General features: G+C 42.9%; 1 protein-coding gene across 1 annotated transcript in view; it reads right to left on the bottom strand.

Moving 5' to 3' along the window:
* Positions 1-10,707: 10,707 nt before the first annotated feature.
* The window catches only part of KIF5C (kinesin family member 5C), a 151,539-nt gene continuing 143,427 nt past the window's right edge, over positions 10,708-18,819 (bottom strand). Inside the window, exon 26 of the mRNA XM_054478001.2 lies at positions 10,708-14,375. The gene's annotated coding sequence lies outside the window, so the exon portion shown is untranslated. The remainder of the gene's footprint in view (positions 14,376-18,819) is intronic.

The raw sequence follows: 18,819 nt of genomic DNA, 5'->3' as shown, positions 1-18,819 counted from the left end.
TGGCGCCCAGTCTTTTGCGTCCAGCGTTAGACTGATCCCCTCGGTCCAGAGCTGCTCCAGCATCATTCCAAGCTTACTAGGGAGAATCCAGAGGCAAGCTGTCAGATTCCGGACCACCTGTCCTCTCTCTACTGCTTACTCCCCACCCACTGCCAGCCAGGCAGCTAGGCTGTGGGAGGTCTACACTCCCAGGGCACCTTATAGTGGTCTAGCAAATCTTTAACTTCTGAAGATGCCACAGACAGGAGAACTCTGAAATATAACACTGTCCGGCCAGCCTTGCACTGTGGAAACCCAGCTCAGAGTATGGGCCACTGACCCAAGATCCCATGGCTGGTAGCAGAGCTGATCCTGGGTCTGCATTTCTAAAGACAGTTGGCTGGTCTGGGGCCTTTGAGGGGCTGCTGGTTATGCCTGCAGTGGGGAAACCTGGGTACAGAACTTCTGCAGAAGTGGGGTCTGGGTTTGGTCCTCTGCTGAGACTTCTAATCTGTCTTTCCAGGCCTCTCAGATCAAGCATCACCTGAGCCAGCTTGCATTTATTGAGGCCCCTGACAACTGCAAAAACAAAAACAATGGTATTTTTAGGTGTTCCATTTAACAAATGGCCTTCACACACACACACACACACACACGTGTGCGAGGTAATGTGTCATGCTGCTACTCACATGTTAACTTCAAGACTCGTTAAAAAAATCCATTCTGTGAAAAAATTCATTTCACTGCAGAAAGCACTGTACAACTTTAAAGTTGTATGGAGAACATTCCTTCTTATGACTATTTCAGTACACTTCCGTGACTATATATTAAACCTCCGAGGCCAAAATGGGAGGATCTCTATTAAGGTGAGGTCAGGGCCAAGAAGCCTGCTCCACCCCTCCACTGACAACAAGCCCAACACTCTTAAGGTCTAGACACCCCACCCCTTCAGTGGGTTCTGCACAGATGGGTATTTCAGATCTGGTGTTACCTGACTGGCTACGTCACACTGGGCAAGGCCAACCTAGAAAAGGTTATATGGGATGCCCCACCTAGGTGTGCCCTACCTCAGTTGCTTCTCCCTCTATGGCGGCAGGGAATCTGGTGTCCCAGGGTGGGGCTGTGGTGGGGCCTGCACTTTGGGACAGCCACTTGCACCAGCAGGTAGGCCTGAGCAAAGGAGCCCCTCTGGGTCTCACTCACATGAAATGGACCTAGACCTTTTTTTGTGTTGGTTTCAGTCAGTAGAGCATGTGATCCCCTGTGATTTGGAATCCTCCTGCTGTGCGTGTGATCTTGGCTGGGCCGGCCTGCTAAGTGATGCCACCCAGACAGGCCTGAGAATCATCAGGAGGGTACAGGTTCTGCCCCAGTGCTTGCTTGCACGTGATCTCTCCCTCTTGCTGAGCAGCCTTGGGCGTGTTCCTCAATTGTGTATTTTTCGTACTTGGAAAATGTGCAGCCATGAAATCAGACAAGATCTCTGCTTGAAGTTTTTTGCTTAAAAGCGGTATCTGAAATAAGAAGTTCTGATACTGTTGTGTGGCTAAGTTAAATAATCCATGTAAAGTGCTTGAGCACAGTGCCAGCACAAAGCACCTGTGAACAGTAGCTCTGCCTAGCAGTGCAAAGAGAGCCAGCCCACTTCTGATCAACATTAAAATGCTGGAAATAGGGACAAAACCACTGATAGAGTTCATAAGACTCTAGAATGAATTAATTAATATTTACAAATAACTGTATTTATTGCTATTCTCTACTGGTCTCTAGGAGAATGATATTTGAACTAGAAAATCTTCAGTTTCTGCTCTATCTCTAGTTCTCTGATAATATAATGAAATATAAATTATCCAAAGAAGCAACAATACAAAAAACTTCTGAGCCTTAGGATATATTTACCTTCCTAATTTTTCCTGTCTTTACTTAGGACTCAACATGTATATTAATAATGTATATCTAGCTGGGCATGGTGATGGGCACCTGCAATCCCAGCTACTTGGGAGGCTGAGGCAGGAGAATCGCTTGAACCCAGGAGGCAGAAGTTGCAGTGAGCCGAGATCGCGCCATTGCACTCCAGCCTGGACAACAACAGTGAAACTCCATCTCAAAAAAATTAAATTAAATTAAATTAAAAATACTGTATATCATTTTCTGAGGACATTTTTCAATGAGACAATGTGTGTAGCATTCCTGGCACATAGTAGCTGCTTAGTTAATTATGACTAATATAAGGAGGTATAGGGAAGTGGCCAGAAATATTAGGAGCAGAAAGTGCCATGAATTCAAGTAGGCAAAACTGATAACCACTTTATCAGGCATCCCAGATTTTAAGTTCACACTGGCTCTGGAATCAGACTGAGTTCAAATTCAGCCGCAACTTACAATGCATGTTAATCTCTCTATGCCTCAGTGTCCTCATCTATACAATGAGATAATAATATTAGAATTTCATAGAAAAGCTGAGACACAGAAATAGCATAATAACTGTCCTTTAGTGAGCAGCTGCTTCATGCCTGGCTCAAGTGAATGCTTACATTCTCTTTCAAGGGTTAGCCTTAGAGTAGGAATTCTTAATCAAAAGCCACAGACCCTGCAACTGAATTTGATGTTCTGTGTCTGTATACATTTTTACTAAACAGAGCATCCACAGCTGTTGTAAGACTTGCAAAGCCATTTGGGTCTCAGGAATAGTTAGGAGTCACTGCCTTCCAGACATAGCCAGGACAGGAGTTTTGGAGTTGGAAGATCTGTTGGAGACTGTGCAGACCACCATTCCCAAACATCCTTGAAGGGGAGGATCACTTGGATGCCTGCTCATGACAGAGTTCACTCCTAAACATTCTCATTCGGGAGAGCAGAGCGGCTTTTGAATGAGCACGCCAGGGGCTACTCACCACAGGCAAGCCTGGGAAACTGATCCCACCCAACCTTCTCATTTCACAGGTCAGGAAACAGGCCCAGAGATGAGGACAGCTCAAAACAGTTCCCACCCCACGTCAGTCAAGGGCCTCCCTTACCTGTAAGTCAAGTCTTCACCCCACCTGAACAAAGGAGGGGAAATGTCACTCCTTCACACAACCCCAGTTCACACAAGGAGCACTCTGAAAACAAAATCGGGCTTCTCTTAGGAGAGTAAGACGTGCAGCCGGCCAGGCATGGTGGCTCACACCTGTAACCTCAGCACTTTGGGAGGCCAAGACGGGCGGATCACTTGAGGTCAGGGGTTTGAGACCAGCCTGGGCAACATGGCAAAACCCCATCTCTACTAAAAATACAAAAATTAGCAGGGCATGGTGGCGGGTGCCCGTAATCCCAGCTACTCAGGAGACTGAGGCAGGAGAAGCGCTTGAACCCGGGAGGCGGAGGTTGCAGTGAGTTGAGATCGCACCACTGCACTCCAGCCTGGGCAACAGAGCGAGACTCCATTCCTGCCCCCCACCCCACCCCCCCAAAAAAACAAAACAATGCAGCCATCTCTGTGTTAGCTGCTTAAATCTTAAGGAAGCCTAGACCCCTGTTGACACTGGATTGCAGATACCTCACTCCAGCCAGCGGGCGGGGGTGTGTCCTCCTACACAGACACACACGTACTCTCACACACTCACATTTCTCATTGTATGCAGCATTACTATTTGAACAGCTGACGCTATTCAGCGATCACATTCAGGTAATAGCCTGCAAAAATGTAAATGTGTTGTCCCGCTTCCTAAAGCCACGCACTAATTAGACACTAACCAGGGGACTTGACAGGGAATTTCAGTGGTGCCATTTAGTTGTGTGAGCCCCATAGTGGAAAATACTTCTTTCCACGCAGATCTCAGCAGGAACTGAATCTGAAGCAAGAACAGGGCAGGCAGCTGCCTCAGCAAGAGTGGTTATCAAAGTTATGCTTTAAAAATGTCCATGTTAAATGTGACACCCAAAAATGTCAGCTCCAGAATAATCAGACAAAATTCAGAATCATCTCTTATCGACCAGTGAAATTCTCTCCAGGCTTACCAAGGGCAGGCAAGGATGTGTGTGTTTCTTTGGGTTTTTGATGTTCACCAGTCACAGAGTCCTGATGTAGTAAAAAGTTGAAATAACCTCCCCGAAGTGAGTTGGGCATACCTCTCACGTACGAGGCCAGCAAGCAGTTTTTCCAAGGTGGCAGGTAGCAGCAGCTCCATTTCACTGAGAAGACAACTCTAAAAAGATACAGGTGGCCCGCTCAGACCTGTGCTTGACCCTGAGATTGGGCGGCAAATCAGCTTTTCCATATTTATCCCTCTATTATTTTTTATACTCTTGGGGCCTGTGGATCCACGTGAATTTGCTTGGCTGTTTAAAACACATCAGCCAGGATGAAATTGTCCTCTTTTACCGGGGTTTCAGAGCAGGCACTGAAGCGCGGGCTACAAATGTATGGGTCTGCTCACAACATTGCCGGCCACAAAAATGCGCAAATGCCTTTGGCGCTGTATTTCCAGGAAAGGAGAAGTTGATTATTCCAATTTGCTTCTTACTTCTGAAAGCAACACAAATACACTCATTGTCTTTTTTTTTTTTTTTTTTAGAAAGAGTTTCACTCTGTTGCCCAGGCTGGAATGCTACAGTGCGATCTCAGCTCACTGCAACCTCCGCCTCCAGTGTTCAAGCGATTCTCCTGCCTCAACCTCCCAAGTAGCTGGGATTACAGGCATGTGCCACCACATCCAACTAAATTTTTTTGTATTTTCAGTAGAGACGAAGTTTCACCATGTTGGCCAGGCTGGTCTCGAACTCCTGACCTCAGGTGATCCTATCACCTTGGCCTCCCAAAGTGCTGTCATTATAGGTGTGAGCCACCACACCCGGCCCTCATTGTCCTTTTGATAGGTAAATAAGGGAAAGAAATGCCAGTGTGGAGAACGTTATCTGTGTAAAATCAGAGTTCTATTACCACTAACACACCGAGCACAATCCTACCTGAGGAACTTTGCAGTTGCTGTTCATCTGTTTGCAGCTGTCTCCCAGTCTCTGCATGGCTGGCTCCCTCACTCACTAGGGCCTTCCCTGACCACCCAGTCAAAACTAGACTGGAGTTACTTGCCATCACAGCACCCTGGTTTATCCTTTCATAGCACTTGAATATACTAAGTCATTTTAGAAAGTGTTGTTCATTTGTTTATAATTTGCCTCTAAGGAAATGAAGACTCTATCTTGTCTTATTCATATCTCTCTCCAGCTCTGAAAACAATCTTTGGTACAAGATAGGTGCTCAAATATTTATTGAAATAATGAATGAACACTAACGTTTTTACAGAAGGCTTTTTCAGTTCATCACATGAAAATTTCAGCTGCTTCCATACCAAGCAGCTTAGATCTGGGAGTAAACTCAGCTCAGGAAGTGAGGCAGGATGTGAACCCAGTCCCTCTGCACTCCTCAGCGGCCACGTGACTCCAGGAGAGCTCAGCCTCTTGGTTAAGAATGTGGACTCTGGAGCCAGCTCCACCACTACCTTGCTTTGTGATGTTGGGCAACTCACTTAACATCTCCACACCTCAGTTTTTTCATCTGTATTTGGGGTGAATAACAGTGCCACCCTCACTCACTCCTTGTAAGAGATTCCAGAATGCATGTGAAGGACTAGCTATTCCAGAATGCATTGTGAGCCAGGCACGATACTAAGAGAGGTTAGGTAACTTGTTTGAGGCACTTAGTTGATAAGGAAAGAGTTGGAACCACTGGAACTCATCTACTCTGCCGAAGTTCACTCTTGATCACAGGGCTCCTGCCACACAGTACTCACTCAACAGATGACTGTGGTAAAACATTTCCACACAACTAATGTCAATATTTGGGCTAATGGAGTCAGGAAGGTGCATTGCCAGTGCCGTTCTTGTGACTAGCTTTGGTCTTTGCCTGCTGAGGGTTGGTGCGGCAGAGTGAGCCCTGAGGAGGCAGGTGGTGAGCCAGGCTTGGGCTCTCTCCTGATGCTGTGCATGGTGCAGGGTGAGTCATTTGACCTCACTGGGTGGAACCAGATGATTCTCAATGTCCCGCATAGTCTTCTCTTCTAAGCCCTGGTGATGTACTCTTTATTTCTTTAAGAACTCTCCAATTTATTTGTTCAATATATGAAATGGAAAGCTATTTGGAAAGCACTATTCGTTGACAACAACTCACAGGGAAGATTGGGAGCGGGGTTCTACAGCAGCTTCCAACCCATACCACTGAGATGGACAAGCAGAGGACTGTAAGAGACGGAATCTGAGCTCTGCAGTCAAAACTAACAAAGTGGTCTTGAACATGTGACTTCAACTCTTTGGATTTTGATGTTCTCATGGGTTTATGACAGTCTGGAGACAAAACATTTAAAGCAGAGGCCCTGATCATAGTCATCTGGTATTTAGGAGCAGCAGGCCCGCAAGTGGACAGAGTCAGCTTGCACTGAACAGTGGGTTCCTGCCTCTGCTGTGGGTGCTGGGACAGGAAATTTCCAATACGTGGGTTATGGAAGGGAAGCAGACACCTTGTTTCCAGATGCTGGCAGAAGCCGAATGTGCTTTTGTGTGCTGGTTCGGCTAAGTGACTCCTTGAGCGTCTCTAATATCCCTTTGGGGAACTTGTTAAACTCCTACAAATATTCTGCTGGGATTTCATCTCTCAGCATTAACCGTGATTACTGGGCTTCTGCCTCCATGTATGGGAAACTGAATGGACTTGATTCATGATCCAGCAGCAGGACACTGAGTGAAGGGCATTTACCTGAGCCCTCTGGTGTGAAAAGCCACAAGGCATAGAGCGTGGAAACTAGCCTGAAACCCTATTCCCTGCACCATACTTCAGAGGGTATGTCATATTCTCTACTCATGAAATAGCCTAAGAGTGGGTTTTCCCCCAAGAGGAAAGAGGGTGGAGAAGTGGGTACAATGAACTGGATGTTTGTGTCTCCCCGAAATTAATATGCTGGAATCCTAATCCAATGTGATGATGTTAGCAGGTAGAGCCTTTTGGGGTGATTAGGTCATCACGATGAGTTTATTAGTCATTAGTCATGAATAAGTCCAGTGCCCTTATAAAAGGGACCCCAGAGAGCTTTCCCCTCCCTTCCACCATGTGTGGACACAGCAAGAAGTCAGGAGTCCACAACCAGGAAAAAGTCTTCACCAGAACTTGACTGTGCTGGCTGGCACCCTGAACTTGGACTTCCAGCCTCCAAAACATGAAAACTAGATGTGTGTTGTTTATAAGCCTCCCAGTCTATGGCACTTTGTTATAGCAGCCCCAACTGACCAAGACAGTGGGAAAAGAAAGAACCCTACATGGAGAGCTACAAAGAGATTTGATGTCACTGGGTAGAATCAGACAATTCCCAATGTCTCCGCATATTCTCTCCTCTTCTACTCTGAGTATTGGTGATGCTAGGTAGAAGGCAATAGCTGGGGTCCAAGACGAACATATATTCTCCTAGGAAGTTTTTGACAATAACAATCCCTTATATTTGAGTAGCACTGCTATAAAATGTCTTCCTACAGTTTCTTATCTGATCCCTGAAAGGCACTGTGAAGAATGGAGCATCGTGGGCTAAATTCAGGTATAGAGATGAGCTCACTGAGACTCTGCATAGTTAAACCACTGGACCACAATCCCCCAGCCGGTGGATGGGAAGGTGAGAGTCGGATCCAGGTCCCGCATGCATCATTCTTTCCATGTGGAATTACTCAGTAGTACCACTGCCTGCCAGCCAGTACTCCAGAGGTATTTTGCTGTTGCATGTAGGTCCCAGAAAGGTGCTGCAGGGCAGCAAGGACACTGGGCTGGAGGTTGCGGTCTGCAGGCAGGCAGCCAGGTGGACGCTGGCTGACGGAGTCAGCATCGTGTCACCTAGACACATCTGCCACCAGCCTTGCTCCCCAGTAGCCCATCAGAACACCCTCAGACAGGAGAGGCACAGGTAAAGGGAGGAGCTCGTAAGGGAACCCCACTGTTTTCAGCCTTCTGTGGTTGGACTTGCACATGCATGTGTGGTATGATTGGCATGTTTCTTTTTTCTAAAACCTAAAGCTCTAAAACGAGATCCTATTAATCATCATGATGGGGCCAGAGGTGAGGTAGGGGACAGCCTCGTCTGAGGCCTCACACATCCCTGGGAATGAGAGGAAACCCATCCAGTGCCCCTCAGCCCTTCCCCGAGAGCCATTTCAGGTGGGGCAAGAGAGTACTGAGAGCTTTTTACTGAAGAAGCAGAAGAATATAGGTTATACATGTTTTAATGCAGACAGAGAGAATTAGTATCTTAAAGAAAAAAAAATCCACATGGATGATAAGTTAAATTCTTATGACACACAATTTGAAAACTGACAGAGTAATGGCTACACTTCTTCTAAGTATGTTATGTATGAAAAAGATTCTGACAAGGGCACTACTGAAACGCAGCCTTCCTGTAGAGTTCAGTGTCATCAGGCACCTTTGCTGTGAGGCATCCTCCTTCACTATTATTTCTTTCCTAGATGCATTTGATTGCTTAAAGTAATTCAAATAACAATGAGGTCTCAGATTCCAATGAAAGGAGAGGACAGAAAAGTTGCAAAGGCATAAAGCTTTGTATACATTCTTTACAGAAGGGTTTTTGAGGTTGACTGCTGCTTATCACTATAGAGAGAGAGTGAGTGAGAGAGGTACACACACACATATATGTATATCCCAATCACTATTCAGAGAGGCAGTATTACTACTTGTTGAGAGCATGAGCCTTAGAACCAGACTGTGTGGGTTTCAATCCTGGTGCCTCCTCTTGCCAGTTGTGAGACCTTGGGCAAGCTACTTAACCTCTCTGCGCCTGTTTCCTTACCTGTAAAGGAGAGATAATGGTGCATTCCTCATGGAGTTATTAGGAAGATTAGATGGATTAATACATGTAAAGCATTTAAAACAGTGTCTGGCACACAGCCAGAATAGTGCCCTGGAAATAGCTGACTGCTTATTGTAGCTTTCTGAGCATTATGAGATTCTGATGCTGTTTCGTTTCATCCAGAACAAGTTTGTCGATTTCTCTAATTACATTCTGAAGGAATAAAATATTGTTGTAGATAAATCTTGAACAGCTATACTATGAGAATCATTTGTGATCTGGGCATGGGGAAGGGTGAAGGGTTGAAAGGTGCTCGATGGCAAAGAGGGCCTCCTGGAAGTCCAGAACAAACTGCTCTTGAAGCAAAGCAGATGGAGAATCCCAGCCTTTGCCATCCAGGATAATGGAGGCAGAAAGACCACCAACAGTGGTTACCTATGGGATTTTTAAAAATTATTTTGAACCCAACTAACCCCACAGAGAGATTTGTGTTTTCTTTGCAAATTGGACGAAGAACCACCAAACACCAAAAGGAAAGTGAAAACTCCATGGCTCAGGATGACTTTTGTCAAGTCAGCCCACATTTTCAACTAATGTGTCATCTAAGAGGTGACTCCTACCTCTGTTCAGTGTATTATGTACACAAGACTAATAACAAGACACGACCTGTCACAAATGCTAGAATGAAACCTGCCAATACACACATCACCAGTAATTGCCTTTGCAGATTATTGCTCCAGTTCCACTTTCTCCCACAGATGCTCCAGCTCTGTGCTTCTGAGGCAAAGCCAGAGCCCAGTTCAGAGCTTGGTGAAACAAGAAACCTCAAGAAAGGTTTGCAGGAACCAAGAGAACACTGGCATCAATGCAGTCTGACTGCATCGCAGAGCCGCTCTGTTCTGGGATCTGTGGGGGTCATTTCCCATTGATATTGAAATTTGCTTTGTAATCTGGTTCTTTCAGAGAACTGCTCTCTCATCTAAAACACACAGGCATCGGCTGAATATTCAACCACCACGTTTGAAGTTTACTACATAAGTCACTTTTAACAATGTGATATCTGGAAACTTCTTCAGAGTTCTTGGGAGAATAACAATTTTGAAAAAGATGGATAAGACAGCATAAAAGCACACCATTTGCAGTGCCCTTAATTACACATTCACTTGACATCTATCCTTTACATTTTTAATCAATTAAGGGAAAGAGGTTTACTATCTGGCTCTCATGCACCATTAATCAAACCAAGCACAAGAATGAGGATGCTTTACATGCACAATGTCATGCATGGTCACACGATTCTAGTGTCCCAAGGTAGGGAAGTCTCCTTGTTATGAGAGCAGAAAAAAAATTATCCTGTGTCCTGGCACTGGTTAGCCCCCAAAGGATTCATGCTCCGGTGTCCTCTCACGAGATCTCAGACCTGTACATTAACGCTAAGAATCAGTAGGTTAAACAGGACTATAAACACCCCAATCCTCAAAAGATGCTGATAATCTTTCAACATATGCAAACAGGGCTCCAATTCATTTGGTGGAGAATTAATGCCATTCTCAGGCAAAAAGAAATTCAGATATTCAGTGAATACACTGCTCTACTGAGCTTTCAGTCAATCCTACTTTGTAAAAAAGCTAATGACACTTTTTTTTTTACAACAGTTGCTATCTTTTCAGAATTGAAGTGACAAATGTCAAGTTTTCTTAGTTCCGAAATGAAAGAAAAAATTAGAGCGGATATTTAAGAAAAGTAAAAGCAAAAATGGTCAAGGTTGACTTTGCTTATGCTGTGTATTGGGGCACCTGCTCACTTGAAGTGAACTCTTTTGAGGCCAGAAAATGGCTCATCCTCACACAGGCACTGACATCTCCAATGACCATACCTTCAGGGTGGCTCAAATAAGGGGAAACAGACCAGCCAAAGTTTAATTCAATTTTATTTTCCACTTTTAGTATTTTTCAAATTATACAACATGCAGTCTGCCAGAGTACCCATACATCTTCATTTTAGAACCTAGAAGATTACCAAAATTTTCCGTGGGCCAGAGGAGGATGACTTCCAGATGTTTTGTTACATGGACTATAGTACAGCATCGTTACTGATATAAACCACCATTCTCCCCTCAAACCCCCCGGACAAGTTTGTCCACAATTTTTTTAATGTGAAAGCTACTGTACAGATACATAAAGCCCAGAGAACACACATCTGCAGTACACAGGACACACTTTACAAACTAGACATGTATAATTCTACAGAATGCCCTATTCCCCTTATATCTGCACACGATGAACAGTATTTAAAACTGATACACAATTTTTAAATAAGTAAGCAGACTTCGTGGAGCGGCGCTTACTTCGGCAGTTATCCAGCCATTATTCAATGCTTGGTTTAAAAAGTCTAAATTGTTAGTGTTAAATGAAGCAATTTTAGATTATGATGGTTTCTTTAGCTTGCTCAAGATTCTGGGCTAGACAATGAAGTGAAATCTTCCCTCCACCCTCTGCCTTTCCCAATATGTCATATAGCTAGAGTCCAAATGTCTCCTGCCCTGCTTAAAAAAAATGCACTTCGAAAGAGGGGATTGTTAAGAACTTTTATTTGCTTTCAGTTATTTCTGTAAGAACTAGAGCTTCTTTATGTAAACTTTAGGGCTTTAAAAAGTCACTAGATGCTACGTTCTAGACAAGCATTTTTATTTCTTCATTTATCCCAATATATCTATAAATTCTGATTTCTTAATCACATGATTCTATTTCCTTTAAAAGTCTTAATGCGAAACTGTTATTGTTCTGTCTACTACCTGCTGTTTAACAAAAGCAAAGTGTGCAGCATTTGAAGAGATGATATGTTTGCACAGAATTCTCTAGTAATTGACAAAAACACATTTGGCATTATATATTTTAGTTCCCAACCATAAATCTTGATATCTCAAACAACATTCTCCTAAATTACCAATCCCCATCCTGCAGATAAAGATTATTCATATAAACCATCTGGCTGTTCTCTTAGAGCATCAAAGAGTAAACTTTCAAGAAGTAGCATGAAATATAAAATTATTCATAGAGGAGAAAAAGACACAGTACATACTAGTCAAAAGCTGCATATAACCAAAATCATATTCATGAGCTTAGTTGTTCAGAAGTGTGGTTTTTACATTTAAAGTACAGGGAGCAATAGTCTAAAAACCTGAAAATTGCACATATGTGGCTTTTTTAGAAAGTGGCCTACAGAGAACATGGTCCTGATGTAATAACTGGCTTATTATACATAGCAATATTTAAGGATCCATTTGAATAATCCATTCCAATAATTTGCCTCCATTTTAGTCACAGTATAGGAAAATTAGATTAGAAGTCCTATAAAGATTGAAGCTAGGTGAACTGACTGGCTGATCAGCAACTAGCAGAATTATCTTTAAGAGACATCAAAGCCAACTTTCTCTGTGAATAAAAGTAAAGCGAATGTTGTCAGTCCCTTGTAGACATCAAGTAAAATGGAACTACAAGTGAATGTTTCCCTTTGAAACATGAAAGTGCCAAGCAATTCTTTAGAAGTAGAAAGGGGGTACCCAGGGAAAAATCACTCTGGAAAGAATCTAAAACAATCTATTTTATGATGGATATTAACAAGAGCCAAAAACCATTACTGACCTTTGTTCAATTTCCAAACAAAAAGTAATGGAGAGTAGCGGTAATGACAATTAATAATTGGCAATCCTCTCAAACACCAATGTTTAGCTTCCCAAATCAGAAGCAAACATATTAACAAGGTTATGTGGCATATGTTATTACCTGATAAGCTTTGCAAAACCTGCCCCACAAGGACCCTTTTATCAGACTGCAAATAATGATGGAGCAGGTATATTGGGCTGGCACTGATAATAAAATTAAAGAATGAAAAAAATTTAAACAAATGCAATATTGCCGTCTTCACGAAATAAATACTTCAGTAGAATTTGTCCTCCTCTCTCTCCTTATTCCCCACCAAAAACAAAACATACACAAACAAAGTGCAACATTTAACAAATAAATTAAGTCAAAGTAGGTTTGCTTTGCTAGGGAAATTTTATACAAGAAATGTTTGTATGTCAATGCACAGTTCTTAGCACTTTACACACACACACACACACACACACACACACACTTGAACTACCTTCAACCCACACAGTCATGAGAAAAGCCCAAAGTCTCCCCTGGCATATATTTCATTACAGTGGTGAAAGCTTCAGGGCACAGTGCCAGCTCACTCATCTTGGGCACACAACATGATAGGATAGGAGTTTCCACCGAGATTGGTTTGGTTGTCATTGACTTACCCCCAAATTTGTCAAAACAAATAGCAGCACAGTTTTCCTGAAAACTTTACTACTTGGAAATTGATCTTCTTAATAAGCACAACTGGAAGTAAGGGTTGATTCAGCTTTAGATTCATGTATTTGGATAAAGCAATAACTAAATGTAAAATATCCATCTATGTGGATTTTTTTCTAATTGTGCCTAAGAAGATGAAACCTATTTGGTGCCAAAGAAAGAATTCATATAAACAGTCAGCAATTATGGGTTAAAATAATAACTTACTCATGGCAACTTATTCATACACAAGCACAAAGAACAAAATTTTGTCAAGTACTTTCTCCCCAAGGCTTCCTTTTTCAACTGATGGAATGATGTTGGATTTCTTCAGCAATACCCACTCAAGCTGAAAATGGTTAGAGAAAGCAGCCATTCCCAATGCAAGCTCCAGAACGATCAGAGAGGAAGTAGTGAGGAGAGGGGCAGCCACATTTCCACTTATCCAACTTCGCAGCATTTTCAGCACTTCTGAAAGAATGACGTTCAAACCGGGCCGGCTAAGACTAGTTGCTGCAGGTTCAAAAGCAAGCAGCTCGGAGGTGAATTTTATGACTTTTTGCATTTACACAGATGTACTTGAATGAACAAATTCTACACTGCTACTGTCAGATTGTTTTTCTGCCCCAAAGAAATTTGCTTTGCATTTTAACAGGTGCCATACTAAAAGGTATATTTTACAGATCCAAAGATGTGACCAGGATATTCAAAATGTGTCTTTGGGGTAATTTGTTTCGGAAAAGTGTTCAGAATGAAAACTTTGAACCCTATAGCAGCACTTTTTGTTCCCTAAAAATATAAAACAATGTGTTTATTTTACAGGAAACCAGACAGTTGAGGCAGAGCATGATCATCTGCCTCCACGGCACTTGGTTGTTCCCCTCTAGGGAATGGCACATTAGGGCGTACAGATGGGACAGTGCACTGCCCAGAGGAGGCTCCAGGAACCACCCAGAAACCACCCAACACCCCGGAGGCTGAGTCGGTGGTAATGGTTCTGAGTAGTAAGTGGATCTTCTGCAACCATCTCCTTCAGATTTCTCAAAAAGAGAAAAGTCCGAGCACACATCTGTACACACAGAAACTCTACACAGCTCAAAAGACCTGAAACTGGTGTACTGCAGATGGCTGGAGTAAGCAAGTATAAAAAAAAAAAAAAAAAAGGAAACTGTAGGGGGGACAAAAATAAAGGAATTGGTGATTAATGTAGTCCTTGACATGCTACATGGAGTCATATCTGTTGAAAGAGAACCAAAGAGAGAACACAGGAATTAGAAAACACAGTAGAAATTTACTCCTCAAAAAAGTTTTGTTTAATTCTAGATGTTTAGACCAGAGCTGTCGGATACAAATATAATACGAGCCACATATTTTTTGTTTGTTTGTTTTTGAGATGGAGTTTCACTCTTGTCACCCAGGCTGGAGCGCAATGGCGCGATATCAGCTCACTGCAAACTCTGCCTCTCGGGTTCAAGTGATTCTTCTGCCTTAGCTTCCCAAATAGCTGGGATTACAAGGGTGTGCCACCACACCCAGCTAATTTTTGTATTTTTAGTAGAGACGGTGTTTCACCATGTTGTCCAGGCTGGTCTCAAACTCCTGACCTCAGGTGATCCACCCACCTCGGCCTCCCAAAGTGCTGGGATTACAGGTGTAAGCCACCGTGCCCAGCCAAGCCACATATTTAATTTTAAATTTTCTAGTGGCTACATTAAAAAGTGAAAAGAAATAGGTAAGATTAATTGTAATATATTTTATATAGCCTAAATAGTATTTCAACATGTAACTGGTATTACATGTTGAGATCGTTTACATTACAATATTACTACTGAGATTTTTTTTTTTCACACAATAGTGTTTGCAATCTGGTGTATATTTTACACTTTCAGCCCATCTCAATTTGGACTTAGCCACATTTTGAAAGCTCAAAAGACACATGTGGATAGTGGCACATGAACAGCACAACCTCCTATTTCCTCATTTTGCTTTAAGTATTTAGTCTTGACAGTCTCAACATTCTCTTCCATAAGACAGTATCTGTTGAGGCTATGGATATTCAAAGTAACATAATGCATTTTCTCATTCCTAGGGGGGAATTAAAACATTTCTCATTTGCCTGCACTTAGGATAGCAAGCAGGTGCAACAGGGCCCCTAACCCAGGCTCTCTGTAGAAAGAGGTTCCCAGTTCCCAAAGGTATGCTTCGTTTCTGTCGGATAATAAGATTCTCCAAAAGACCACCCCCTTCCATTTCATTCCACTTCCCACCAGAGGTTCGGCTGGTGCTAGGTGCATCTCCAGGATGAACGTCTAGACCAGCCTGAGTGGCCTCTGTCAGCCTGTACCCAACACCAGTAAGCTCAACTTTCAGAAGACACTGAAAGGCTCTGCTTCCTGTCACCAGCTGGAGGCCCTAGCTCTGAGATCTTGCTATGGGTTTTGTGCAGAGCTCATGGTAGTCTAGGGGATGGGGACAGGGATGACAAAAGAGGGAGGTAGAGCCTCATCCTTAAGAAATACATGGAATTACCTGGTACTGGAAATACGACAGCCACTAAGAAAAGCCCAACTTCTCTTTTGATTTAAAAAAAAAAAAAAAAAAACGCCCTCTGTAACCTGACACATTATGCATTATGCTTTCTGTTTTGCCTCTAGAAGGCTTATATCAACATTTGGTGCTCAACTGTGGTAATATCTCAGATTCCCGCTACCATGCTCTTTTTTTTCTTCACTCTCCTGATTTATATGTTATAATATTGTAAGCAACCTCACATATTTTGTATAAATCAGCAGGATGTAAGTTACATATAAATAGAAAAATTCTCAGTCTAGAAAGGGGTTATAAAAGCAGATAAAAGCAAAGTGGGTGAAAAAGGGAGAAGAAATAAATAACAGAAACTGAGTAGAAAAAAAAAAACAGAACAACACATTATTTTTAAAAATACCACCTCTTGGCCAAGTGCAGTGGCTGATGCCTATAATCCCAGCACTTTGGTTTGGGAGGCCAAGGCAGGTGAATCACTTGAGGTCAGGAGTTTGAAACCAGCCCAGCCAACATGGTGAAACCCCATCTCTACTAAAAATACAAAAATTAGCCCGGCATGGTGGCATGTACAGGAGAATCGCTTGAACATGGGAAGCAGAGGTTGCGGTGAACCAAGATCATGCCACTTCACTCCAGCCTGGGTGACAGAGTGAGACTCAGTCTCACAAAAACAAAAACAAAAACACCTCTTCACTGACAAGAAAAAATATTCACAGAACTCATTTGGTATAATCACCTACAGTGGCAAAGCTACACAACTAAGAAGGGCTTAAACAACCCTAGAGGGTGATATTTCTGTGATTTTTAGAAGTCACAGAGAGTAAGATGTCTTTGGGAAGAACATGGCCTTTCTGGTGAAATTTTGGGCTTATTGTCAGTATTAGAAGTGAAAAACCTAAAAGCATGGTCATAGTTGTTATTTAAAAAATCCATTTTGAGCTGAAAACCAATAGGAGTGCTGCCTGAATGCCACCACTGAAATTGCCATTTCACTTTCTCACAGGTTCGTTTCTCCACGCATGCTATCCCCCTGGTCAGATAAGATGCCCTTGGTCGGTTGAGATGGCCGTCCTGCGTGCCTGGAGGCAGAGAGGTGCCGGCACATACCTTGCATTGTGGGATTATGGCCTGATGCAATGTTTGCAGCCAAACCGTGTTGACACAGCAAGCACTAGACACAAATGCAATGGGGCGGCCTCAGTAACTCCAGCAGACCATGAAGTGACATGATTTCCCCCTGGAAGACCTTTCAGTCTAAGCCCCCGATGCCCGCTGGGCAAGATTCAGCAGGTTTTGGCTCATAGTTTGGAAGAAACATGGGGCCACAAAGGAGGCCCCACCTGCTTAGTTTAGTCACCTCAAGGAGCGTGAAAGAGGAGAGGAAAAGCACAGGAACTCTGCCAATAAAGGGTCCTTTCTTTACTAGGATGCAGCATTCCTCTTCATCCCCAGTTAAGGATCTCTACAGGCCTGTCTGCTGAGAAGTCTTTTCAGCAGGCCCAAGAAACATGGATTCCAGTAGGATGCTCCCATCTATCCTTCCCACTATCTGGATCTTCGTATCCTTAGATAAATTCATGGGAGAAAATAGATATAAATTTTAAAGGTAAATGGTTTTGCCCTGAGATAAAGCATTTCTGTCTGTTCTAATCCCAGAGAGACTGAGGAGTCTGGAGAATCTTTAAAACCCAGTCCTGTTGACTCTCTTCCAAGTAGCCACTCACTCACTTAGAGGCAGGGGACTGGACCAACTGACCTGCTCTAGGACTTCCCCTGGCACTCTGCCAAACTGGAGATGGTAATTCAAAGTGGCAATGTGTGACCAGATTTAGGAGGAAATAAAATCACCTTTCTTTAGAAGGGGTGGGGAAAGCTAATGAAGGAAGTTAATTATACAAGGGTTTTGCAAGAAGTATTTAGAGACCGTTTTCACCCCCAACTTGGGCTTTTGCAATTGCTTGCAGTGGATTTAAGCTTAATCCAAACAGTACATAGTTTTAGTTTTTCTTTTGCCTTTTTATAATTCGATCCCCACATTATAAGAATTACCAATTGTACTCTACTTATCACTGCTGAATAGAAGTAGATTTATCTCATTGGAGCTTTGGTACAATCTGCTGTGGAGGAACAATTTTAGTTGCTCTCAATTTGTGACTCTGAGAACCATGAAGCTGAGGAGTATTAAAGTGGAGGAGCCTACTGTGCTGTAGACAGAATCAGGAATTCTTGCCTCCGGGTGCCCCACAATTCCCTTCTTTGGGTGGAGATTGCCAGTTTCAAAGTCCTCTGCCACAGCAGCACCTACTACAGTTATTTCTGTCCTCTCTCCCTGCAGTCCCACCTCAGCTGTCCTTTTCAGGTCTGTTCCCATGACCACTTTAACATTAGCTAACATGCACGGGGGCCTAATTTTTGCCAGGTACTCTTCTAAGACTTTTTTCTCTCTTCTTTCACATTCTCTCATTCAATCCCAGACAAGCCTGTGATACGGGCACTATGATCCCAACTTCCCCATTCCACAGTTTTCTTAGCTGTCCAATGGCCAAGAATCTTGTCTGGTGTGACGAGGAGGGATTATCTTTATATATTTCAACCAAAACAGCACACCGCAACAGACAGAATGCAGAAACAGCTGGCGGAATCCAGCTGCCATCTATTAAATAACGAGGCATCAAAGAGATTTGCAAAAATGTAAAACAATGCCATTTGGCTATTTTTTGTTTTGAAAATAGTTGTTTTCATTACAAATCACATTTATGGTAACATGTATGGGCTTATTACTATTTTTTAAATGAACCTGGCAGTATTCTAAATATTTTGCTTTAATTTCTAATATGATACATATCAATAAATATAACCCATATATATATAAACTCATTGATCCTTTTTTGTTTGTTTTTTTGAGAAAGACTGTCATTCTGTCACCCAGACTGGAGTGCAGTGGCACAAACATGGCTCACTACAGCCTCAAATTACTGGGCTCAATTTCCCACGTCAGCCTCCCAAGTAGTTGGGACTACAGGCATACGCCACTATACCTAGCTAATCTTTAATTTATTTTATTTTTTTATTATTATTATAGAGACAGAGTCTCACTAAGGCTGGTTTCAAACTCCTGGCCTCAAGTGATCCTCCTG

This window comes from Pongo pygmaeus, chromosome 11 (genome assembly GCF_028885625.2).
Source record: "Pongo pygmaeus isolate AG05252 chromosome 11, NHGRI_mPonPyg2-v2.0_pri, whole genome shotgun sequence".
Taxonomy (NCBI): domain Eukaryota; kingdom Metazoa; phylum Chordata; class Mammalia; order Primates; family Hominidae; genus Pongo; species Pongo pygmaeus.
Note: the sequence above shows the minus strand (reverse complement) of the source record. Positions and strands in the feature narration are given on the sequence as shown.